Here is a 25,833-nt window from a genome sequence, read left to right as displayed (position 1 = left end):
CTGCTGTTCATGTTGTTTTTCTTCTTAGTTTTAATAGCTTTGCCCAGTATTTTTCTGTTGCTTAAAAAAAGTTCAATATCCATAGTGCATTTACAGTCCATAGTAACCAGCTCTGTTTGATTGTTCTATGCCTGTCTGGCATGAGCGTTTTTCTGTGTGAATGTCTTAGCAGGCTAATATTAGAAAAATAATCCAGCCCTTAGCTTCTCTCAGTTGTAAAACAGCTCCTTTCACAGCCCCTCTGTAGGATATTGGCAAATAATCTCCCAGGGACCCGCAAATTGCCCTGGTTCATCCAGGATCTCTAACATTTGGTACTATGTAGTCACTCTGGGGCCGCATGGACCAGAGAGTGAAACTCAGCCTTGTTCATTACCCTAAGGACCCTCTCTTCAGCATCTACAACTACTAACTTCATACCCTTCATTGAATATGAAAAGTTGCATCACAGTATGTTGAGACTGGATTTTCTTTAAGCGTTAACATGACTAATTTGTTATAGAAAGGGAAGCAAATGACTCAAACAAACTCTGCTTTATGGAAAGTAATGTTACTCAAACAGGGCCTTCTTAAACATTGAGATTAAAGCTTGCCCAGCTATGAATACTTACCAGTGCAAGAAAAATCCTGAATAATACCAAATTTTCAAGTTTCATGATTTTTATACATTAGTCTTCCTTAGGTATGAGCTAATATTGATGTCAACTCAAGCATGCATAAGAAAATCAATTATTTAGTAACATTGTTTCTATAAAAAAGGTGGTGCGATATTTCATGAGTTTTTGAATTTTATTTGAATGTAGCATACTGAATGGTATTCATTAATTAACTAGCTTTAGTTAATTTAGTTTAGCTAATTTTTACTATAGCCCAATATACCTGATAAGGCAAGGCCACTTGTCCAGGGCTCATGGTCCTCACTACTTACCAGATTCATGACGTGGGTTCTACAGTCACACCCAGTGGCTTTCTGAACAGTAATTTTGCCTGCATTTAGGAAAACTTCCTGGTCATCCACACTCACTCTTTCAAAACTCCCTTGAGTCGATGTAGATTTTAAGACTTAACACTAAACCAGTAGGTTTGATCTAGGTAAGCAAAGGCGTTCCTTCGCCCCCTTGTTTCTCCCCTTCTTCCCTCTACCATTTACATCTCCCTAAGCTTCCTTAAGATATTTGTCACCCAAATCATGGAGAACGAGTCATTCTGAAACTAGTAATTACCAGGTTACTGGAACTGTGCTGCTGTGCTCTTAGTGAGAACAGAAGATGCAGGTATCAGTCTCCCATTGCCTCTTTTTCTACCTCCGGCCTGCCCTTGACAGCAACTAAACAGGTTTCTAGAGAAAGACCTGGCTTACAATCACAATTCTTCATCTCTTCAATTCTAGCTCTTCTCTTTATGTGCCCTGGCAGCTAGAACAAGTCATTCATGCACTTTCAAATCGATTGTTTTATTCTGAAAGGTGGTCACTTTATCTGCACTGTATCTCCTTTATAAATAAGATAGGTAGCACGTGAAACTCCTACCACGAATCTGGCAAATGGTAACTCTTCAGTGGGAGAGTGACTGATTGCCTATTCTTCTTCGTGGCCCATCTTTATTTTCTTACTCTCATCTTTCACCTCCATCTGCATCAACTCAATTTTCTCAGCACCATTGTGCTGGCTGACAGCTACTGGATGTTTTTCATCGTAAACAATGAACCACTATAATTTAAAGTCTTGGAACAGTTTCCTCTTTGGTCTTCACTCAGGAAGAGTAACTTTGGCCCATTGGAGAGGCCATTTTCTCTATTATGAAACAGGAAACTTCCTAAAATAGATATCACTCAGCATTATCTTGGCATGACTAGATGCAGGTAGACACCTTCTCATAGGAAAGGAAATAAAATCCAATTAGGTTTCATCTCTCCAGTTCCTTGTTCTCTGCGGTATGTGCTGTGCCCTTTTCTGTTGTTCATATTTGTGGGAATGAACTGAAGTCTTGGACTGACTTGAGTTCTCAAGACTTCAAAGATCTTTCTCCTTTCCTACTTGAGCTACTGTGTCCACGACATTCATTTCACCTATCAACGTTAAATGTCATTTTAATGGCATATTGAGTAGAAAGATTTAAAGAAACATCTTTGAAACTTAAAAAAAAAAAAAAAATGTAACCACAGGAGACTGTTCAACCAAGGCTTGGATAGAAGCAGGTTAGACCAGGCCCACAGAGTTCTGTGCCTGAAATGTTAATAGACTGACGTGAGAGTGTTTTAGCAGGAAGCTGGCAACCATTAAGGTCATAAGACCACGACGTAGTAAGCGGAAGGACGGCATGCTATTTTAGTGATCGATTAATGGGTAAGCAACTTAGAAAGGGATGGGCAATGGCTAGCGGGAAAGCCTCAGCTGGCGCACACCCACTACAGCACAGGTTCAGATAGGAGAGACTGTGCGAACTCTGGCTCTGTCTAGACGCCGACTGTTAGATACCATTGCTGGGTAAGTTTCCATCTAGTTCACAGCGTTTCTCAAATCAACACCATCCAAGCCGCCGACTGGTTTTCGCTCATTACCAGGTTTTCTTTGTTTTGTGTGATATGGCTGACCACCCCCTTACCATCTCCCCATGTTGCAACATAGGAAGGTGGGATTCGACCTTGGAGACAGCACAACCTTTCTCCCAAGAGGTGACTACACACAACTTCATCCAATTTTCCTCTCAGTTTGTAGCCTCAAAATCATTCCATATAATCAACAGATATAGTTGCCTTCCACGCCATTTGTAAAAGGCTTCTACAATGCATTCATCAGGCTGTCTAGGTTGAACTTTTCATATTTCCCTTTTTGTTCAATCGTTCAAACTATAATTTCTCCTGTCACCCAAGGTCACATCTGGAACTAACCACCACCCTTTCAGCATAATGTACTCATTTAGTATTTTTCCTGCATTACTCCAAATACCACAGCTAGAACTGCATATTATTATTATTATTATTATTATTATTATTATTATTATTATTATACTCATCTCTAAAGTGATGGAAGAAATACCCCTGGGCCTTTTTCCTTCGTTTGCACAGGCTGCAAGCTCTCGGGCCTGCTGCTGTCTTCGGTCTGGTAGAAAGCAAGTCTGTCACCTCTCTTTGTGTGAGTTCGTTAGAGTGCTTCTTAAACGAGGCTCTGTAATCCAGTGCAAATGGGACAAAAATTGATTGCCGAATTAAAACAAGTTGGGACATAATTTAATTAGTACCCAGGCAGAAGGGAAGAGAAACTACTTTGGGTCCTTAATGGAAAATCAATTTTGCAAGAAAATTTCACATTTTTAAGCCTAATTAGAAAAAACATTTACTTCACAGAAAAGCGTTTTGAGAATACATATTCAATCAAATGGCAAGGGGTTCTTTTCGGCATCCCGTGGTCAATTACTCGGTACATCTTCGAAAGGAGTTCAAGTTATTTTATACAGCATCTTTATGGTCAAAGATCATGAAACATTTGATGTTGTTTCCAAGCATGTTTAGAAATGAGATGGCAAGTCAAGCTGTCCAAAACACTCCCCTGACACATACCAGCGAACAAGCGCTCTGGAGGGAGATAGTTTGAAGTGCTGTGTCAACAGGGGGCTTGCTTGCCACTCAGCCCATCACCTTTAGGAAATGCTCGGAACACAGGCACCGGCAGCCACTTTCAGGAAAATACTGATAATGTGGATCCAGGCTGGAGCTGGTCCCACTGAGAAAAACTTGGGGGAGCAGACAGATACATAGGAAAATCAGTCTTAATATTTTTAGTTGACAGTGGCAGAAACAAGCAGTTTTCTCCTACTAATTGTTTGTAATGCCTTGTTCACTCCACTTTGGCCCACCCTTTGAAACCTGTGACAATAGATCAGTTTGCTTTAACAGATTGCAGTGGATTAGGGTGTAGGCAGTGATGTGGGGTATACGAATGTCTGTGGGTATTGATAGGATAACCCTTTTAGATATTACAATGTAGTGTAAACATTTACAAAATAGCAAAATCTCATTAACTGGAGCATTTTTACTATTTCATAAAGGTGTTACTTCATGGATGATCAGTATCATTTCCACCCAATATGCAAAACCTTAAAATCCAGTGTTACTCATTAATACAACTGTGTCATTTTTCTACATGAACGTGAATAAATACAAGGAAAACAGAGGGGTTTTACTTTCCATAAAAAATGTTAAATAAATCCATTTCTTTCATTCATCCATAAATCAAATACTTATTAAAGGAGCACATAAAGAAATAAATAAAATATAAAATAAAACAGAGAATATTAATGCCTATGGAAAGTGGTCAATCATAGTAGTAACTTTTCCTAATGTAAAATAATAACTAAAGAAACCAGTAAAATTTATAAACAAATGCTACATTCAGGAAGGAAATGAGGGATAAGGAGACCCATAGAGAAAAGCTTGAAAAGTTAGGCCAATACTTAAAGCTTGATCTGAGTTCAAGACCTAGGACCTACCTGATGGAAGGGAGTGCCAATTTTTTTTTTTTTTTTTTGAGACGGGTCTCACTATGTAGCCCTGGCTGTCCTGTAACTCTCTATATAAAACAGGCTGGACTCAATCTCAAAAGATCTGCCTCCCGAGTGCTGGGATTAAAGGTACCACCACACTCGGCCTCCTTGAGAGTCAGCTTCTAAAGGCTCTTCTCTGATCTCCACATAGACACTGTGGAACATACGCACCCTAGCACGTACATATGTGCCCACACATAAACACAGGAAATGTAATCAAGTCTTTAACTGAGTAAGTTTTGAATAAACAGAGAGAAAGCCAGAGCAATTCCCAAGTCAAAGAGATCAGCCAGAGCAGGCCTAATTAAGAGTGAAAACTTGAACCTGTATCTCGGGGAACAAGACTGAAGTGAGTTAATAACAGCCTGTCCCTTAAACATTGAACTCATAAATTTAGACTAAGGACAATAAGCTCTCAGAACTAAGACTAGACACGATGCCACTCGCCGTACCACACACTGTACCTAACAGTGGCTTCTTAGGTCTCATATAGCGTCTGAGCCACCCCATGGGGTTACTCTTCATGCTGCCATTTCCTATGTAGGATAACTCAGTTTATTCTGAACTGCCCAGAAGACAAACAGTCTAGCAATGATTTTAACCAGGGACTGTCAGACTCCAGAACCCGCTTTTCCTCTCCTCTGCTGCATTGTGGCTGTGCTAGCTGACCTCAGCAAGTACACAGTTGTTTTCTGTGCATGTTTTTCCTGCAAAGCATACAATAAGTGTAAGCATACAGTTATCAGTAAAGTGGCTGAACTCATTAAAAAAAATAAGAATTTCCTTTCGCAAGCATGTCTCACTGAGCCTACTGACATTAAGAGTACTATCTCCAGTGACTACCCAGCTACTCAGGTGACCGTGATTGCAGCAAAGCCCTACATACTTTGGGGTTACAGCCCCCATCTCTGAAGATCTTGCTCAACATACAGAACATGATTCTGCTGGTCTGCTCACCAGTGACTTGTGTGTCTTTCCATTCCGTTGAATCGGGCTTGCAGAGTCCAACAGTGATAATGAGTTAATGAGCGACCTGGGCGACAGAATTTTCGGTACAGTGGGAAGCAATCAGGTGGGTGTTCTATTGAGGCACGTATTTGGATTTTGACCAAAATGTTTCGAACATTAGCAGTGTTCCATGGCCTCTCGAATGGCTTATTGCGGGGCAAATTCTCTCTGAATTTCATGAATTTCTCATAAATTTTGATACATGTTGTGCCAAGGAAATCGAATTTTCGTAAAAAATAGAAATGAGTGTAGGTGTTAGGGTTTTTTTTTTTTTCTTTTTATCCAAAGAATAAAAGTGAGCGTTTTTTGTTGAATTTTAAGTTAAATGGAGCAGGTGGTGGGAAGCACAGGTTAGCAGAGCAGGAACTGAGTAGTGGGAGCTGAAGCAGGAACAAACCAAAAATGAAAGAACCAGGGGAACAAATGGATAAACAAAAGCACTCTCATCTATGTCTGATTCCATAGGGATTTTTTTTGTTTGTTTGAGTGGGAAGCAAGGCAGAATGTCTTGTTCCGTCTTTCACATATTTGAGTCTTTCAAAATGTAATCATTTCTGATGAGCTGATCCTATGTTTTTGGCACAATCTTTGTTATTATCCTGTTTGTGAATCTTCAAATTAAATGTTTTTCCCTTCTGTCTTCCTCCTACCTACCTTTGGGCAGGCCAAATGTTTGTATTGTGAAATCGTTAATCCATTACAATCTGTTACTCCACAACTAGCGGAAGTGTCCGCGCTTGCTGTGTCCTAGCTGTGCTATGGAGAGGGAGGAGGAAGACTCACTGCCCAGTCAGGCCATACAGAATCAGAGGAGAGAGGAGCACACACAGCCATGCCCCCTGCCTGGGAACAAGAGCTTTCAAATGCTACTAAGTAATTTTGTACTTTTGTTTTGTCAACGTGAAATTATTATGCCCTATTTTCATAGTGCAAGGATGGTGGGAACATGGTAAATAAAATAGCCCACTCCACCTAGGCAGTTATGAATCAACAGGGAGACAGAACCACAGGGTAGATTAAAATGCTAGACTCAACTATGCAGATCCAACCATGACTCAACTCCTCCTGGGGAGTATTTGCTCTTATTATTTGGGCTAATATTACTAATCTCTATGAAAAAGTTACATTCTAAAAGAGTTATATAAAGCTCTTCCGACAATACTTGGCACCAGGTAAACAATAAATATTAGTTATTTGGGGTATTACAGATACCCCTCAAAGACCTCATTTTTTTGCCAGCTAAAAAGGCATGGCTGTGACTACTAGCCTTATGTGTTTCCTTAGTGAAGACAGTGGGGCCAGCCTACGGATTCAGGCAACACTGTAGATGTCATCATGAGAGGAAACTGTGCCTAGATTTCATGAGCAGGAGTCTTGGGGGAGTATGATTATTTTCCAGAAAGACCCAGCTCTAGGGAAGACTCAGCAGGTGGAAGTGGAAGATGGCACAAACCATGTAGCCAAACACAAAGTTTCAAGATTCACTAAACTAAGGTTCTTTTTTTAACCTAAGTAGTAACATCTGAGGGGATGACAGAGAAATTAGGCGTCTTGTCTGTTGCTCATGGGAAGGCTGTAACACTTCAGAAAACAATCTTCCATTTCCTCGGAATGATAAATAGAGTTATTACATGACCTAGCATACCCCTAGGTATATCTGAGAAAATTAGGAAATGTGTGTATCGCTATCATACGAAAATATTCATAACCGCATTTTCACAATAGACAAAAGCAGAAACGACTTAAAATGTCCATCAGCCAGTAAGTTGATAGAAGGGGTTGCATGGTGGAATAGGATTCAGCCACAGAGACATGAAGTACTGAGAGCTAGAACAATACCAATGAGCTCCAGTAGACAAAGGGACAGACATACAGTACACAGATGGCTGTGGGGAGAGGAAGAGCTCAGAATAGAGATAGAGAATGGCAGATAATATGGCTTTCTTGCTGCAGTGATGAAAATATTCTAAAATAGGTAAAGGTGGTTATATAATCCTGTACAGACATTAAACTGTGTGGATTAAATATCAACTTCTATCTTAATAAGACTATTACGGTCTTCCACTACTGATACTCCAATCATGAAACATGAGATAGTTTTAAATATCAGAATTAGTTCATTTTGCTACATATCTTCATGTGTTGGCTTATCAGAGATCCCTGGTTGCTCTTTTCTGGACTTTTTATGGCATCAAGAATGTACATTACAGGTAATATACACTAAAGGAAAACTCATCACAGTTGTTTTGCTAATAGGACACATCATCAAAATGCCTTTGATTTTGTTTGTTTTCCTAGACAGGGTTTCTTTGTAGCTTTGGAGCCTGCCCTGGAACTAGCTCTTATAGACCAGGCTGGCCTCGAACTCACAGAGATCCGCCTGCCTCTGCCTCCTGAGTGCTGAGATTAAAGGCGTGCGCCATGACATATCCTTACACCTAGTACAGCTCTTGCCCCTCATCAGAGAAGCTTCTTATGAAGTGACCAGAAGTTAACATAGACACAACTAGCCAAGGTACAGAGAGGAAATGACTGCTAAGTGTTCACCCCCGAATGGGACGTGTATATCTCCCCCTCACTGTGAGTCTTAGGAACATTGCAAAGTTAAGGAGAGCAGAAAGAAAGAGAAAAATATCAGAGAAACTTCAGCAAGATATCTTCTTGGCATGACGGGGCCAATGCACTCAAGAGCCCAGAGTGATGGCTGTCTACACAAGATCAATAACATTCTAACATGGGTCGAGGGGGCTTATGAGGACCCTTGCTTAGATCTATTGGTGTCTTGATGGCTGATTGAGAGAGGGTCAACTTTCTTCAGGGATGTGACCTTGGTCAGTTGATCATTCCCAAGTGGATAGCCCTACAGCTATGTGCGTACTGGAATCACTGATTAGATTAGGGGAGTTATAAAGAAGAAAAAAAATAGGTTATCACGTTGGGAAAAAGATAAGATTGGGGGTGGAGCTTCTGAGAGAGTATTTGATTAGGGCGGAGTGGTGGGTAGGTATGATCAATGCATTGGATACAATTTTCAAAAGATAGACACAATCCTTTGAAAGTTACAGACAATAAAATACAGCGCATTAAGTTAATCAAGCCCTGGAAATTGGAAACACAGGGTAGTGACTACTCTAGTTTAAGGTACACAATGTTTTTTATCCTCCAAATGTCCCCCATGCTTCTCTCCATTCAATCCCTAAGACAACCCCCAGAGGTCCTTATCGTCATAAATTATAAGTATTTAAATACTTGTAAAAATAAGTATTGTATTATATAATATTGTATGCAAATCTCAAAATGTTAGCCATTTTCTTATTGGTGGAGCTCTGTGTTGGTTCCTTTAGGATTACTGTTGGGGAGGAGCTGTTCTAATGCACTTGGACCACTTTCCCTAGGCATGGTTTCAATCTCCTGGTCCTGGAATATATATCATACTTATTTTCAAACCTGAAATGACTGGATCAAAGGCAACAATATGTATGAACATATTCCAAAATGGATTGCATACAGTTCTCTCATATTTCTTCTCTTTCACTTAACTCCCAAGTACAGCACCGTCCTCTCTGAGTTAGGCAGTACTGTCTGTACAGCATCACTCACTCAGCACCTCACAGCCTTCATCATCTGACAAACAGAGATGCACAGTGCTCCAGCATGAAGGGATGCCTCATATACCCACACTCCTGTCTTTGCACTTAAAGATTAACTTGCACACTGCAGTATGTCGCTCTTAGGCAGATATATGTCATACATCAAATGAGGATAGGACTCCAGTTCCAAGCCATTCAAACTTCTGAATCTCATTTCCTTATTGAAAAATGCAAAATGGGTTATGTAGCTATGGCTTTGAAATATATACATTATTTTTTCAACACAGGACTAATATGAAATAAATGCCTAAAATTTGGAGAAATGTAGGCATATGAAATGGCTATTACTTTTCTTATGAGTGAGAACAACACATAATTTCCAAACCTGCTTAGAGATATATGGAAGATTTTTGTTCTCACTGTGGGGGGTGGCAGTGGCAGTCTCAGTATTTTTACCGTTCTTGTTCACTTTTCCCAGACTGTAATTAGTCCAAGGTGAAGTAGAATGGCCGCTAAGCTTTTCCCATATAACGGATGAGAATTCTTGTCCAGCAGCTTTATCTAAAACAGCTTCTGGCCAGTCCTATGTTATGCACCCCTCCCTTTCCTTAGCTTCCCTACCCTCCCCACTCGAATTCCTAGTTTAAGTGCCTCCCAATCACAAATAATATACAATCATCTTCCTCCTAATGCAAGTCCCCAACACTGTATGTAAACTTGGCGTGCACAACAAGGTAGTACCTAGGACATCTTGCTCCAGTGTTTCGGGAGTGGTCAGACCCCTCACACACAACAGAATCTTGGACAGTAGGGAAGTCAGCACAGCAAACCCAACCTGCACCAGATCACCTACTTACCACTCTCAAATATTTCCTTCGTGGGCAGTGCTCCTTCCAGGTTTCCATCTCCATCATATGAGAGCACTCTCTCAATATCCTCCCTCAAAGCACTTTCTGCACCCAAACTTCACTTTTCATGTGGAATACAGGGCATGATTGGGAATCAATTTGGGGGCCTGGTTCTAACTAGAATACAGAGATGAATGATGTGGGAGTGAAATAGGTTTCACCTACAATTTTAGCCATAGCCAGAAAGGAAAATTCAAAATTATCCCTGGTAAAGGTTTTTCACATGGTAAGCTGCATACCATATAGACTACAGGCTAATGTTGCTGATCTCCAGGTTAACCAGCTATTCTTTAGTTCGATATGCTATAGCTAAATGAATCAATATTCTCCGAAAGTGTTGGTTGAAATTTCACTTTCTGCTGTGTTTAAAAATAAGATGGGATGGGGGGGGGGGGGTCAGTTTGCCACTGAACCAGTATCAATCTTGCTAAATTATATCTCAGTGTCCAAAATAAAAACAGATTAGAATAGTAAAACTGGGGAAGATTTTGGAGTTCTATGGTCTTTTTTAAATCTATTTTTTGATCACCAATGTAATAAGGTCTTTGAAAGGTCTGCCTGGTGTGCAGGCAACCGTGCACAACTGTGCTTCACTGGAGAGACACACAGTCCTCTGTAAGGCCACTGATGTTCCAAGCAAAACCATACTGATGCTTTGTATGCATGAAAATTATAAAGACTGTGAGAGCTAAGTATCTCAGTAGGATTGCCTGATCCAAATTGGGCCATTTGGTTCCTTTGTGGTAAAGAGTGCTTCTGAGGCTCTGTTATCTGAAAGGTCAGGTACAGAGCTTAACGTAGCTTTAACAGGGCCTTGGAGTCATCTCTACAGAGTGGTTGAGACCAGCACTGTGCCAGGGTTGTGTTCCATTTACTCTTGATACTGCTACTATGGCATAGGCGTCATGATTATGTCCACCTTAAGGATCAAGAAGCCAAAAGGCACCGATGAATTACATGGGGACAAGCAGATGCCGTGGGAGGGCTTCAATCAGACTGTGTCAGAAGATACTAGTTACTACGCCATGTAATTTGCTTCTAATTGAGGAAGAAGTCCCAGGGCCAGTGCTCTGGCGATATCTTTTGTTTCTCCACACATACACAATCTGCACAAAGTCATTAGTTTATTTCCCTCATTCGCATTCTCTCAACTCCAGGGTCACTATCATGAGGTGCACAAGAAGATCCACTGCAGCCAGTCTCTGCACTGCTTCCAAGTCACAGGACTCTTGGCTACCTGAAACTCTCTAAGTTTCCCTTTCCCAACATAGATACATGTAATGAATGCCACACAGGGTTACGTCACCTCTACTCTCTGTAGTCTGCTACACAGCATGTCCCTGGAAGGAGAACTATTTGTATCACCTTCATCACATCCTCTTCTAGATATTATGACCTGAACGGTACAGTGACACACTTCCTCCAACAAGGCCACGCCTACTCTAACAAGCCATACTTCTTAATTCTTCTAATCCTTTCAAACAGTTCCAGTCCCTAGTGACTAAGCATTCAAATACATGAGTGTAAGCAGAGACTGCTCATTCATTTCTCAGCCAGCCAGACCTGAATAATCACACACAAACTATATTAATTACAACACTGCTTGGCCAATAGCTTAGGTGTATTCCTAGCTAACTCTTACATCTTAAATTAACCCATTTCTATTTATCTATGTATCACCATGAGACTGTGGCCTACCTGTAAGTTTCCAGTGTCTGTCTCCTTCAGCAGCTTCATGAAGTCTCCTTGACTCTGCCTACTCTCTCTATATATCTCTGTTCAGATTTCATGCCTGGCTTTACTCTGCTAAGCCATTGGCTGAAGCAACTCCTTTATTAACCAATAAATGCAACACATATACAAAAGGACATCCCACATCATACTGGGAACACTCTTATTTAAACCTCCACAAAAGGCAAGTGCACTCTGCCTGACTAAAATATATATATTTGTTTTGATCATATTCTTTCCCTTACCCCAACTCTTCCCAGATCCTTCCTACCTCTTTACCCACCAAACTTCTCAAATAACAAAGTAAAACAAAAAATGAGAATTTAAATCAATAATACAAAAAGTATAATACTGAAATAAAAAGCCCATGAAAGGAAGGAAACAGGGAGGGGGGAGGGAAGGAAGGACGGGCAGACGGATGGACAGACAGACCTGGGGTCATGGGGCATGGGGACTGCCAAGCAGTGTAGTTGACACACTCAGTGTCACTTAACTGGAGAAAAGTTATTTTCCTCTCCCAGCAGACACCAGTTGTAAATAGCTTCTTGGTTACTAGTAGGACATTGTGTCCATTCCCCTTCTCAGTGCTTGCATTTCCTCTGCTTTGACCCTGTGTAGGTCTCTGAGGAGGTCCCACTGTCTCTGTGAGGTGACATGTATAGCAGACTTGTTGTATCTGAAAGTTGTTATAAAACTAGATGTTTTGTATGCATGGAGTTCTGAGCCTTTGCTTCCCATCAGCCAGCAGAGTTAAGATAGTGAGCTCTGCAGACTTGTTCTATTTTTGTCATTATACAAATAATAATTTCTGCAGATCAATAAAGCTGCAAGAAATGAGTAGCTCCCGTAGAAATGACTGCAATTTGAAACATGGTGCTGACTACTCCCTTAGGTTTCTGTTTTAAAATTCACCTTTTATGAGAGGACCAAGGAGCGGGGAGATAGAAGCCTGTGCCACCAATCTTACAAAGCCGTGTGGTGATCAATACCATCAGTCCCCAATTTATCTTTTCTTCAAGGGAAAACTAGTCAACATTTTGAAGAACACTCCTGCATTAGAGATTTTCATGTGATCTTTACAGAAATTATTTTGACCACTCTCACATAAAGCTGAGCTAAATTTCTAAACACTTCTTGACAAGTCTGAATTTGAGTAGTAACGAAGTATTTTAACGAAGGCCTTCATTAAAGGAAAATAGTCATCATGCCTAGCTCAAACTTTGAATGCCTGTCGTAGCTGTTATTAGAAGCAGTTAGCTCTATCAGCAGGCTATCTCCAGGTGACCTCTAGAGAGACTTTGGTTCTTGACACCACAGCATACCCTGTGCCCAGATTCTTCTATTGATTGACTATGTTTCCTCTTCAACACTTTCTTAATTTTATCATTGTACTTGTTGATCAATCCCTTTTGCCAGGAACATAATAAATTTGACTTAAGTCTCAAGTAATTAAATACATTAGCTTGATGAAACCTCACTGTGCTATAGATATTCAGTTTATAAATAAGAAAACTGAGACTCATAGAAATTAATAAACTTGTCTGAAATCATATAACCTACAAAGAATGACCAGAAACATAGGTGTTTATTCTGGAGCCTAAATTCACTATTTATCTAAAAATTTCTTTGTAACAGGAACTTCATTAAATTCCTAATTTTGGTCTTTCAGAAATGCTCTGAGAAAAAGCACTAGAACACTAATTACTAATGGAGGAAATGGAGCCTTTAAATATGGTAACAGGGCTGGAGACATGACTCAGTTAAGTGCTTATACCACACATGAAGACTTGAGCTCCAATCCCCAGTGCGCATATAAAAAGTCATGTGTGACAGTACACATCTGTAACTGCAGCACTGGAGGGTGGTGGAGCACATCTGTAACCACAGCACTGGAGGCTAGAGGTGCACATTTATAACCACAGCACTGGAGGCTAGAGGTGCACATCTGTAACTGCAGCACTGGAGGTGCACATCTGTAACCGCAGCACTGGAGAGTGGAGGGGCACATCTGTAACTGCAGCACTGGAGGGTGGAGGTGCACACATCTGTATCTGCAGCACTGGAGGGTGGAGGTGCACACATCTGTATCTGCAGCACTGGAGGGTGGAGGTAGGCAGATCCTTGAACTTCTCTCTAACTTGATAACCTAGCTCCCTGCCTCAAAATATAAGGTGAAGTAAGGAAGGTACCTAATGTTGACTTCTAGCCTTTACACACACAGACACACGCAGACACACACACACACACAAAATATGGCAGCCTTTCTCTTTTAATCATTAAGGGAGCTTTCCTGAAAAAGTAATCAAATTCAGAAGACACCTATTCACATAGCACACACATGCTGTTTGAACTCTGTCTCTTGTAATTCTCTTTATCACATTTAATGTTGTAGAAGAAAATGAGATTTGTTTTTCCAAGTGATGCCTGTACATATACAGCACAGCCAACTAAGGAATCAATACAAATGGGCCATAGCTGAATTTTCACAAGGCTTATTTAGGTGAGAATGTTTTTTTTTTTTTTAGCGGGGTGGGGGGCGCTTCTGGTTTGAGTCTGAAGCCAGTCTTTATCAGAATATGTTGTACAAGTCACCAGGGAATAAATTCATGGCAAAAGTCAGTCCTTAGTTACAAGGATCCAAGCTCCTCTTATTCAGCTCGTCACAAATTCAGTGCCCTGGGCTAGAACTTAAGTAACTGGGAGCAGAAACAGGTCTGGCCTGTGTAATCTGCACAGGCAGATAATGCCTGATGCACTGAGTGATGTCCTCTAAGTGGAGCCCAGAGCCGCTTGCCCGGCCAGCCATTAGTTAGAGTGCTGGAGCGAAAGAAGGGAAGTGGAGGCTAAGAGCAGACCACGGAGAGCTTGTGATTGTTTCTTTCAGTGCCGTGATGGGGTGACCCCACCGCCTCCTCTCTCTACTCAGCACATACATCTGTGCCTTGTTCTCTAAGAACTGCTTCGTCTAGAGGGGGAGAAAAAAATCACGTGCTCTTGCCTTCGGATTGAGAACTGAAATGGTTCTTCCTAAATGCAAGTTCTGATATCCCTAAACAAAATTTTGTACGCACTAAGCTAAAATCTTCCAGGCATCTCAATTTAAAATAGAAGTTATTCAAACATATTCTGAGCCTGTGGAAACTGAGGACCCGTCTGGACCCAAATAGAAACTACTGGTGGCATCATCTTCAGTGCCTGCGCCTTCCTGTTTCAAAGTTAAGAGTTCCGAACCAGTAATGAAATAAAACTCAAATTAAAGCTTGCATTTGTTTGGACTCTTTCCTGTACCGTAGATTCCAACCTTTCGGAGTCTGCATCTATGAGCAAATTGTAGGTTGATGTGAAAGTGTTAAGTCTCACTGTTTCCTCGTCTTTGAGCATCCATCAGTGAATTTAATACTATTGCCATTCCTTTTGCGCATTTGCATGTGTGCTAGAAGACATGGAGACCCGGGTGTCTGATTCAAGCTATCTCGTTGCTCCAGCCTTGGAGCTGGAGTCGGATTCTAGTAGCCTCGTCGGATTCTGAGTATTAAAATAGATGAACCAGGACCTCTTGAAATGAGAAATCTCAGTCGTGGCTGCATCCATCAGGGGATCGGAGATCCACTTAAATCGATGAGGAACGACTTTCTCAAGACTCCTTAGCCCAAGGAGAAGGAAAGGCATGCAAGTGTGGGAAGAACCAATTAAACCTGAGAAGATCTTTCTGGAAGTGTTAACCGTTAAAGCAGACACCTCAGAGCGCTACCTCTTTGGAAGGTTTCTTAAATAAGAATTCGGGGCACAAATCTGCAGACCTTCTTCAAGGTAAGGGAACAGACATGGTAATCTCCCATGGGATGATTCATCAAAAAGGTGTTTAAAAAGCAAAGCCAGGGGAGGAAAGGAGCTGTCTCATCGATCTAAATCAAGGCTTACGTGCACCTTCTTTCTCTCCCTGTCCTGCCTCCTAATCTCCCCCACATTTTCAGACCTCTCGCATACTCGCGCCAATTACTGTGGCAAACAATGATAAAAGGCGTTGAGGTTTTAGCTTCTCCTCAAGTTATCCATTTTTTGACAGTGAAAAATCGAGGAAAGAGATATCCTGAAGCTGTGCGCTGCAGTGATGGATTTTGGGAGCGAGTTTAGCAGAGTGAGTTTTCATAGACTGACCTCTGGCTATCTTCTGTGGGCACGTGCCCACAGGCAACAGCCCTGGGTGGCCACTGAGATGAATATAGCGAAGACAAAAGTCACATCATCTGAACTTTCCTACCAGATAGGAGCTTGCCAAAAAAATATTGCATGCAAGTTAAAAATAAAAAACAAAAATCTATATTTTTAAAAAGAATTATTAACACACACAATCAGTCTAGAATGTAGAATTCCACATTATAATGAGTTCTGGTAAACAAAACTGAACCTCTGCTGTCATGGCTATATGACTAAGTCCTCATGCTCTTGGACCAACTTACAATTATCCACAATAAAATGGATGCTGAGTTCAACAATAGCAAAGTGGTTATAGAGTCTGTAAGTTATATTAGGTATATTAGGTAGACATTAGATATAATTATATGGGGAATATCCATTAGTACGTTAAATAGAAAAGGCAAATGTAAAATTGTATTTGCAAATACCCATATAATTGCACTATAGTAGGGTTTTAGAAGCATTTGTATACAGTTATATAAAATAATAGTATGGGATTCTATAAAATAAGAATAAGTATCTTTGGGTGCTAAGATTGTCTTTTTTGGGGTCCCATTTTAACATGTGTATAAGAAAATGCCTGCACACATGGAGATGCATAGCAAATGACATAAGAAATCTTTTTTTTTTTTCAAATTCCAAGTCGGAGTATATTCTGAAGAGACTCATTTTAAGGGTCCCCACTGTGAGTCATCAGAAAACAGGTTGGGGGGGCTTCACCCCCCTGGTCCCTCCTTTTCTTTCTCACTTTCCGAGAGCCCTGTTAGGAGCACAGACACATTACCCAGATCTCCACTTTACGTAATGACTGGCAAAGAAAATTTTTGTGGCAGCTTTTCTCCACAATGGAGTGAATCAAAATGAGGTGCTATAATCTGCCAGCATCGCAGAAGATATATTGTTTAAGGATATCAACAATTTTGATAAATAGCATACACTCACATTGGTCAAAACTACTTTCTTGAAACCTGGATTATTCTAAGAACTTATATTTTTCATGCTAGCTGGGCTGTAAGAAGCAACCGAATGATGGCTCCTTTTTCCTGGCCACACAGGAAGCTATAATGGCTGGTACATTATAGCAACCTTTGGATGCCTGGCTGCATCTGAACCCCACCCTGGGGAGAGCAGGGTGGTTGGGAGCTGCCAAGCTACCCATTCATTTCCCCCAAGACTCTTGACCTGCTGCTGACAGCTAAGGAGACCTGCTTCCACAGCAGGTCCCCCAGAAGCTCAGGGAATGTGACTCCCCAGTATTTACTCTGTCACTCTCTAAATCACAGCTTCCCAGTGACAAGCATGCCTTCCTGGACTAAAAAGGAATGTCTTGAGGCTAAAAGGAAACATATAATCTTCCTCTGGGTGAATCTGGAACAAAAGACCATTGGATGCTGAACAAAGAAAATACCGTTTCACACTAAATTCCATACAAAAATATATAGAACTTGGTTTCAAGCTTCCCATGTCTTTTAGGTGTCAAAGTCAAGTCTTTTTTATAAATGCCAGTTTTGAATAATTTAGGAAGTTTTAGAGAATCATTTCTAGGGCTAGGGAGATGGCTCAACTGATAAAGTGTATGCTGCCCTAGAATGAGGACCCGAGTTCAATTCCCAGAATCCAAGTGAAAACCCAGCCATGGTGGAATACACCTGTGATTTGAGCCCTAGGGAAGAAAGAGTCTCGCTGGCCAGCCTAACCAGGGAGCAGCAGAAGAAATGAGATCCACTATGTGAAAACACCCAACATCAGTAAATGTGCCATGGATGCTAGCCCTCTCTCTCTTCTTTCTTCTTCTACACCAAGGGGCTAGTCTATGATGCTCATGAACTAATAAACTGGGCGGCTGACATTCCTTACCACCTCTTCAAATGCAAAGACATCCTCATGGAGAGAAGAAAAATTAAAGCTGAAAGCATGCATAAAACGTTTTGAAAGAGTAGACCCGCAAAATGGAACGGATTTTCCTGTCTTTCATAGAAGACAGCTCATTTGGGCATAATTAAAATAAAACCCAGCGAGTGTGCTTCTTACAGTATCTAGAGATGCATCGCATCCCTCTCCATCAATTCCCTTCCTTCTCGGTGTTAGAATCGGGCTATGTTCTCCGAGAGGTTTGTGACAAGCTATAGTTAATAAGTTTTCCATGGTGTCAAAAGTAATAATATTAACGTGCCATTGTGAGTTAAATTAATTTTGTTTTGTGCACTGGCTCGCATAAACGTGAATGACATTTCAAAATATGATCAGGCAGGTGCTGGAAGAAGGCAAATGGCAAGGCAGGAGGAGACGTGGCCATCAGAGCAGAGAAGTCAGCCACAAACATTCATGAGTGGGTGCCGGGAGGTGTGGTGTACTATGACAGCAAACTTAAGAGGGCTTTGCTGGAGATTATTTACCCTTTAAAAATAAAATCCCAATTTTGTTCTGAGAGAAACAAGACACAATTTGAAAATGGGACAACATTATCATGCTAATCTCTATGCTTGGTATCTTTCAATACATAGATTGTTTTCCCCTTTCACTCTGTCTGCAAGGGGGAATCGACTATTGATAGCTCGGTGGATGTTGTTGGTTTTAGTTTTAGTGTTCAAAGTTACATTGCGCATGCACATTGCACGTATGTGAGAGAAAGAGAAGGGGGCACACATGCACATTTGTGTGGAGATCAGTAGGCATTTTGCAGAACATGGCTCTCTCCTATAAACATGTAGTCCAGGAATCATACTTAAGTCACCAGAAATGGAAGCACACACCTTTATTTACTGAGCCATATCTCTAGCCCAGAAATAAGTCAATAATTCTTCATCTGAGAACTGAAAGTGGCATTTTAAAGATTTAATGGTTATCAGGAACCTTCTCTCTCTCTCTCTCTTTCTCTCTCTCTCTCATACACACACACACACTACTCTCCCCTTCCATGCCATAGATACATATGTTGTCTGTAAATAGTTAAAAGATACATTTGTTGGGAGGTGGGCATGGTGGCCTACGTCTATAATCCCTACACACAGAAAACTCAAGCAGAGAGATCAAAGTTTAAGGCTAGCCTGTGTTACTTAACAAAACCATATCCCAAAAAAATGAAAAAGGTTGAGTTATATCTCAGTAAGTTGTAGAATGTTTGCCAGACATACATAAGACCCATGTTTCAAACCTCAAAATAAAGGACAAAAAAGATAACTGTTGAATTTAACATGCTCAAGACTTTGAGTTCTATCCCCAACATTGAGGGGGGAAAGAGTGTTGATCACATAAAGAAAAGAAATCTTAGGCTCAGAGGAGCAAAACAGCTGTATATTTTGTCATTTTCCTTTTGAACTCTGAAATTTTGCCTATTTTAGCTGGAAATCAAATTGTGAGGATAAAAGGAAAATAGGTATTTTTTTCCCTCAGGGGATAGGATTTCAAGACAGGGTTTCTCTGCATAGTCTTGGCTGTCCTGGAAGTCCCTCTGTACACCAGGCTAGCCTCAAACTCAGAGATCTACCTGCCTCTACCTCCCAAGTGCTGAAATTAAAAGTATGTGCCATAACCATTTGGCTGGAAACAGTGATTTCTTAAGAGGTGGTCACTACAGATCAGAAGTAGTCAATGGTTTGAGGAGGTTTTGCTTTTTCTATTTATACTTATGTATACCATAAATCTGATGGTTTGCTTTATGCAACAACTCACAGGAATAATTCTCTCCATTTCCTTCACAAATGTGGAGCAAAATCTTTTTCTCTCTTCAGAAGTACTGTGAATGTACCAGTTTTTAATGTGTATAAACTTTATCTATTTTCCAAAAATTAAAAGTATTATACTCCAAGTTACACATGGTATTTAACATCCTCAGCCCTCCAACTGATGCTGAAGTGTTATTGTCCCCATTTCAAGAAGGAAGGGTGAAGAGATTCCCTCAAAACTTCCAACTCAGTCTCCATTTCAATTCTCATCAACCTTACTCCAAAACCTGTGATTCAGGTACCCTCCAGCCACCAAAGCCTATGCCCTCTTTCCACTATCTTCCCAGCCACCATTCCACAATGCCTTCCCTTCAGAGGCTCAGCACCTTCTACATTTGACTATAGGAAATTGAAACATAAAAGCCAAGGAAGTGTTTTCTCCATAGACTGTTTCAATAATTCAATGTTTCAACTCAGCAAGCCGCCGTCTGAAGCTCGCACCTTGCTGGGCATGATATGAAGATCAATCAGACACCTTATCTGTACTGCGGGAGTTTAGAGCCAGCAAAGGCAGCTTGATGCTGTGTGGACGTGGGAACGTGAGGGGGAAAATGATCAAAATGTGAATTGAGGTATGTTATAAAAGATGGTAGACTTCAACATGTCGAGATAAGGACTTGGAAAAAGAACAAACCGGTTGAGCACTGGGAATGTTTCAAGGCTGAAAAGATGCACAGGTCTAATTAAAACAAACGAGGAATAAAAGGTAAGGGTAAGCCAGAGGAATGAGCAAGGGTCCTCAAGATGGGAGGTGGTATGTTATCCTCATAGTGAGGACTTTACAGACTAACCCTTTGGTAGTGAGGAAGGGTTCAAGGCTGTAGCTCCATGAAGAGGTTGTTGCAGGATCTATGAAATTATATAACCATGGAGATAAAAAAAATAACATTTTTTTTAAAGCTAGGTTATAAAAGTTTCTTGGTGAACAGATAGAAGTGCTGGGAATAAAGAACATCGAAAGTGATTTCAATCTTAATTTGGTTGGTAGGCAAATGTGCATATAAAGCAATAAATGAAATTATAGAAAGTTATACGAATATTAAAGGAAACATAAGTTCTGGTTTGGTCATTGATTAAAACAGTCCATGTCCTTTTAAGATCTCATTAATATTCCCTTTGCCCAGTTTAACTCAGTGCCTTATATTAAGTCCTTGCTATTCTTCCAAATAATACCTACAACTACAATCACATGATGGTGTTTCAAGTTTTTGATTATGATATAACCCTGCCAGCCAAATGACTTTCATCAAATTGATCATAAATAAAGCCAAAGACGAAATTCCTTCTTTGAAAAAAGAGGCCTGACTGTGCCCTGGCATCTCAGGCTGGTGTATTTTTGAGTTTCCCTAGGGATTCTGTAATTTTTCATTTCCACACATCCCATTGAGCAGTCACACTTAATAACCTGCTGCAGCCAGCCTTGCTGAAAGTACCAATGGGATTCCAGTATAAACTGTGATTTATCAAAAGGGGGGATCCTGTGGGCTTCAACTCAGGAAGACCCACCTTGTGAGGGCCCCGGACCATCCCTGAAAGAGAAGGAAGACCTTCGAGAGGGTTCATACAAAGTGACACACACATGTCCACATAGGTAAAGATCAAGCCCTGCTCCTTGCTACTTGTGTTCTCCCTTAAATCCAAGAACAACCTAGTAAAAAGAGTGACCCAGATTGCTAGGTCTGTGTACACGTGATGCCGTATTTACGTATTAATAAGATCAATGAAGCTGCATCTTCTTTGTGTGAGGAGATGTACCAAGGATGGAGAAAATAATGCAAAATGATGACCATTACTCTTTAACTTTGTGCCAGCTACATATGGATAGAGACGGTGTGGTACTCGGAATAATACGGAAGAACTAGTGCACCTGTGCATTGGTCACATTCTAGGAACTGCTCTAAGTGTTTTCTGTGTCTCCTCTCATCCCATCCTTCCAACAGCCAGTTGAAATCAGCAGCTGTTATTTCCATTTTTATAAGGTAGTAAGTAAACTGAGGGAAAAGACAGGAAATCCCTTCAAGGTCACTCCACATGGAAGGAGCCAACCAGGTTTCTAATTTACGATTTGAATACTTCTGTCTCATTCATCTTTTCTAGTGCAGAAAACTCTCCTTACCTATTTTATCTTATTTGACCTCATTAAATCTCTACGAGGAGAGAGGAATAGATTTTACCATCCCTTCTGATTCGTGGCAGTGTAATACATCTATTTTAGTCAATCAATTTAGCTGAGGCAACCTCAGGAGTGTAAAGGAAAATTGGGAGCTCCTGTTTGGACATGCTCGGCTCCTCTGAGAAACATTTCCATCTGAACATCTACAGATGTCCATGGAAGACCTTGAGATGGTCATTTAGGAATTTTAGCTGCTGCATCCTGTTCACTTAGGAAGAGATGAAAGCAATTACAAATTGCTTAACAGCTGATGCATAATATCGAAGATAAGAATCTGGCTATGAACAGGTACACCAGGGAAATCCTGACATGTGGGCTGTTTTTCTTTTCTTTTTTTTTTTTCAGTTCATCACTTTGTGCTAACAGTAGTCTTCCTGCCATATAGTGAGTGCTGAGTGTTACTAGATATGATCTGGTATAAAGGGAAAAGTAAACATTCAGAAATGTTTATGAAAGAAAAGAAAAAGCAGGGACTTGGTGCTGTGTAAACCTATGCTCTGCTTTTTAATAGCCATATTATCTTAGTCCATTATATCTGAAGACAAAGCCTTGGTCTGTCCACCCACAGAGATCATGACGCCAGTAGTGGTAATAAATCATTCCTTGGGGGATCGCTTGTTTCCACCAATGGCCAACATTTCCTGAGCACTTACCGTGTGCCAGGTTCTGTTGTGAGATTTCACATGTCACTTTGGTGTGACTGCTAGCATTCCCATTTCACTAAGAAGGATAACAAGGCCAAGAATTTTCTCAGATCACACAGCTGGTAAGTGACAAGCCAACGTCTGTCAGCAGGCTGATAGCATGGTACTGTAGTACTGACTGCAATTTGCTTATAGAAGTGTGTAGACTTTGTCTTCAGTCTTTTATCCTTTCTTGATTTATCTAACTTATCAACCAAGGAAACTGCTTCCTGGGTGAGCTCTGCAGCAGCTGCCCCAGTTACCTCTGTACCATTTCATTTTGTTAACTCTTAAAACGTGTGTGTGTGTGTGTGTGTGTGTGTGTGTGTGTGTATGGGGGGGATAATGGGAGCACCAATGTGCCTGAGTAACTGGAGGTTTCTCTCCCTCCTGCCAGTTCCCAAATACCCACTCTGAGGCTTAATACTAATACTATTAATACAAACTGTTTGGCTGATGGCTCGGGCTTATTACTAACTAGCTTTTACATCTTAAAATTAACCCATTTCATTAATCTTTGTATTGCCACATGACCGTGGCATTACCTCACATCTTGGCAGCTCCCTGTCTCTGCCTTGTTTCTCCCTGTCTATTTTTTTTCTGCCTGGCTACTGGCCAAATCAGTTTCTTTATTAACCAATGGTAATAAGATATATTCACAGCATACAGAAGGGCATCCCATATCATCTCCCTTTTTGTGTCTAATTAAAAAGGAAGGTTTTAACTTTAGCATACCTGTGTAAGACAAAGAATAACATTAGGGTGCCAAATCTCTCCTTCCAACTTTACATGGGGCTCAAACTTATATCTTGTCAAATTTATGTAGTAAGTGACTCTACCTATTGGAGTATTTCAGCAGCCCCTGTTTAACTGTATGCTCATACACTTGAGGCATATTAATAATTTATAAGAGAAACAGGAATTTAAGAGCCTTTCCTGTTTGTGTCACCCTCACCTCTAAACAAAACCTTGGACTCCCGTCTCTACCTTTAATTTACCTGCATATGGGTAGAAATCCCTGCTTCACAATCTTTACTTTTCTTGGCAATTTCTCCTATAAACTTAAACCTACAACACTCTTTTAGCCCTTAGCATCTCAAAGAAGTATTTCCCTGTATCTGTGATTCATCTGTTAACCATGTTATCAAATATTCAAGGACTCCAACTGCCTCAAGCCTTTTCTCAGATACCACAGTTGCACACATAGTCTCTTCGGCTTTTAATTCATGATATTCTACCTTGCATTTCTTATGTTCTTTCTATTAGTTGATTTTTTTTGAGACCATCTGAAGTTGTGCAGTAATTCAAAACTATATATTCTTTTCCGTTTCTTTAGTTGCCAGATTTTGATTTGCATATTAAAGTAATGGAAATAAGGATTATTTCAAGCTCTTAATTCTATTCTTGTGCAGCACAATGACAGTTAATGCTTTTATGACCTACATTTCAATAAATACCTGCAAACAACACAAAGGTACCGTGTTGGTCCACACGCCTAGAGTATTATGGGATTTAACAAGTGCAAAAGATAGCATGGCTTTCCATTCAGTGGGACATTGCATAATAAAACTGGAGAATGAGTCATGAGAAGAACAAAATCGTGAGAAGATAATGATGCCCATCTGACAGAACTGACCAGAAATTTATGAGTCCATTTTCTCATTGGCATGGTCTAGAAACTTTACTAACTTTCCTTCGTTAAAATGGGATGCTAAAACTTGACAACAGAATGCCATTACAAAGAAAGAGGAAAGCTGCCATAGCTTAAAATAAGTTGCAATTACATAACATATGCTGTTTTAAAAATGTCTTCTGGTAGTCATTTCTCATAAGAATCTGTGCTGTGCTTTACATAACTAAAAGCTCCCTGCCATCCCAGCAGGGTCCCTCCAGCTGTCTCCCTGAACATGTGCGACCCCAAGCAAGCAACATACCTATGAGGAGAATGGCTTGCACACAATTTTATATTATTCTTATTTGGTTAGCAACTCTTTTTCTGTTGTTGTTCTTTTGTTTTGTTGTTTTGTTTTTTGTATGTGAGTTACTAACATCACATGTTCATGCCAGGATTCATTGAATTTCCTAATGATGTTCCGATATTTTTTTATACCAGTGAACTCCAATGAACTTTCCCCTAGGCAAACCAGATGGAAACAAACTTGTCTCTGCAAAATGAGCAATTTGGGGATCCTGAGTTCCGAATGCACTTAGAGATGGTCATGACTTTCTTTGCAAGTCTGCTACAACAAAGTGTACATTTAAGGCCGCACGGGAGGCACGCTAATGAGATGTATAACCTTTAAGTGGGAATGAATGAGAACAGGAGATGACCATGTTAAAGATAAAAGTCAAAAACTGAGAAAGAAATGCCGTGCAGATGAGGAGACCACTAAGAACCATGGTTGGATACAGTGCTCACTCACCTATTGCCTTTAACGGATTACCCCTTACCTAGCTATAGCTAAGATCCCCTCTCATAGCTGTGCCAGTTACATCACTAAGATGAGCATACATTCAAACACCCTACCTATATATGCCTACAATTATTGTCCCATACACCCCCATCTATACCTGAAACCTGAATTGAGTAGACCACACATGGGGATGGCTGTTTCTGTTGCCCCTTGTCTGACTATTATTTTTGTAATGATATGACAAAACTCATGTAGATGAGGCAAGGCCATGGCATAAAAGTGGGCTTTGCTTTACTCCTTCTTTATGTCCAGTGAGGAATCCATACAATTCCCACAGAATACCACCTAGATGGCAGTGATCTCCTTGGATATGACTAAAATGGGGAGTAGTCACAACTGAGTTCTATACCTTGTCTTAATTTAAAAAAAAAAAAAAAAAAAAAACTTTCAACTAAAAGAAAATTTAAGAAATTTGAGGGAGAACATTTTGAATTAAAAGATTATTATCAAAGGGCCATAAGCTAGGTGATATCAAAAACAGAAACTTCCCTCAAGTTTTCCAGTCTGAAAAGAGAAGTATGAGATCAAGGCACTGACAAATTTGAAATTTGGTGTCTCCTGATACCCTGCTTCCTGGTGTGTGGCTTTTTGCTATTCCTACATGTAGGGAGAGACAAAGGAGACCCCTCAGAGCTTCTCTGCTAATGGCAGCAACCCTACTCCTGAGGGTTTGGCTCTTTGACCTAATCCTATCCACAGAACTTCACCGCCCTCTGCTCTACCCTTGGGGTTGGGATTTTGTGTGCACGCCAACCTTCAGACCATGGCACAACTGTGCAGGTACCCAAGTGTTGTACTTCAG

At 40.6% G+C, this 25,833-nt stretch overlaps 1 protein-coding gene across 3 annotated transcripts in view; it reads left to right on the top strand.

Annotated features, from left to right (window-relative positions):
• Syt1 (synaptotagmin 1) overlaps window positions 1–25,833 on the top strand; it is a 494,427-nt gene that overhangs the window by 360,698 nt on the left and 107,896 nt on the right. The gene's annotated exons all lie outside the window — the stretch shown is intronic.

The sequence above is a fragment of the Chionomys nivalis genome, chromosome 25 (assembly GCF_950005125.1).
Source record: "Chionomys nivalis chromosome 25, mChiNiv1.1, whole genome shotgun sequence".
Lineage (NCBI taxonomy): Eukaryota > Metazoa > Chordata > Mammalia > Rodentia > Cricetidae > Chionomys > Chionomys nivalis.
The sequence above is the reverse complement of the archived record's forward strand: the minus strand, read 5'-3'. Positions and strand labels throughout refer to the sequence as shown.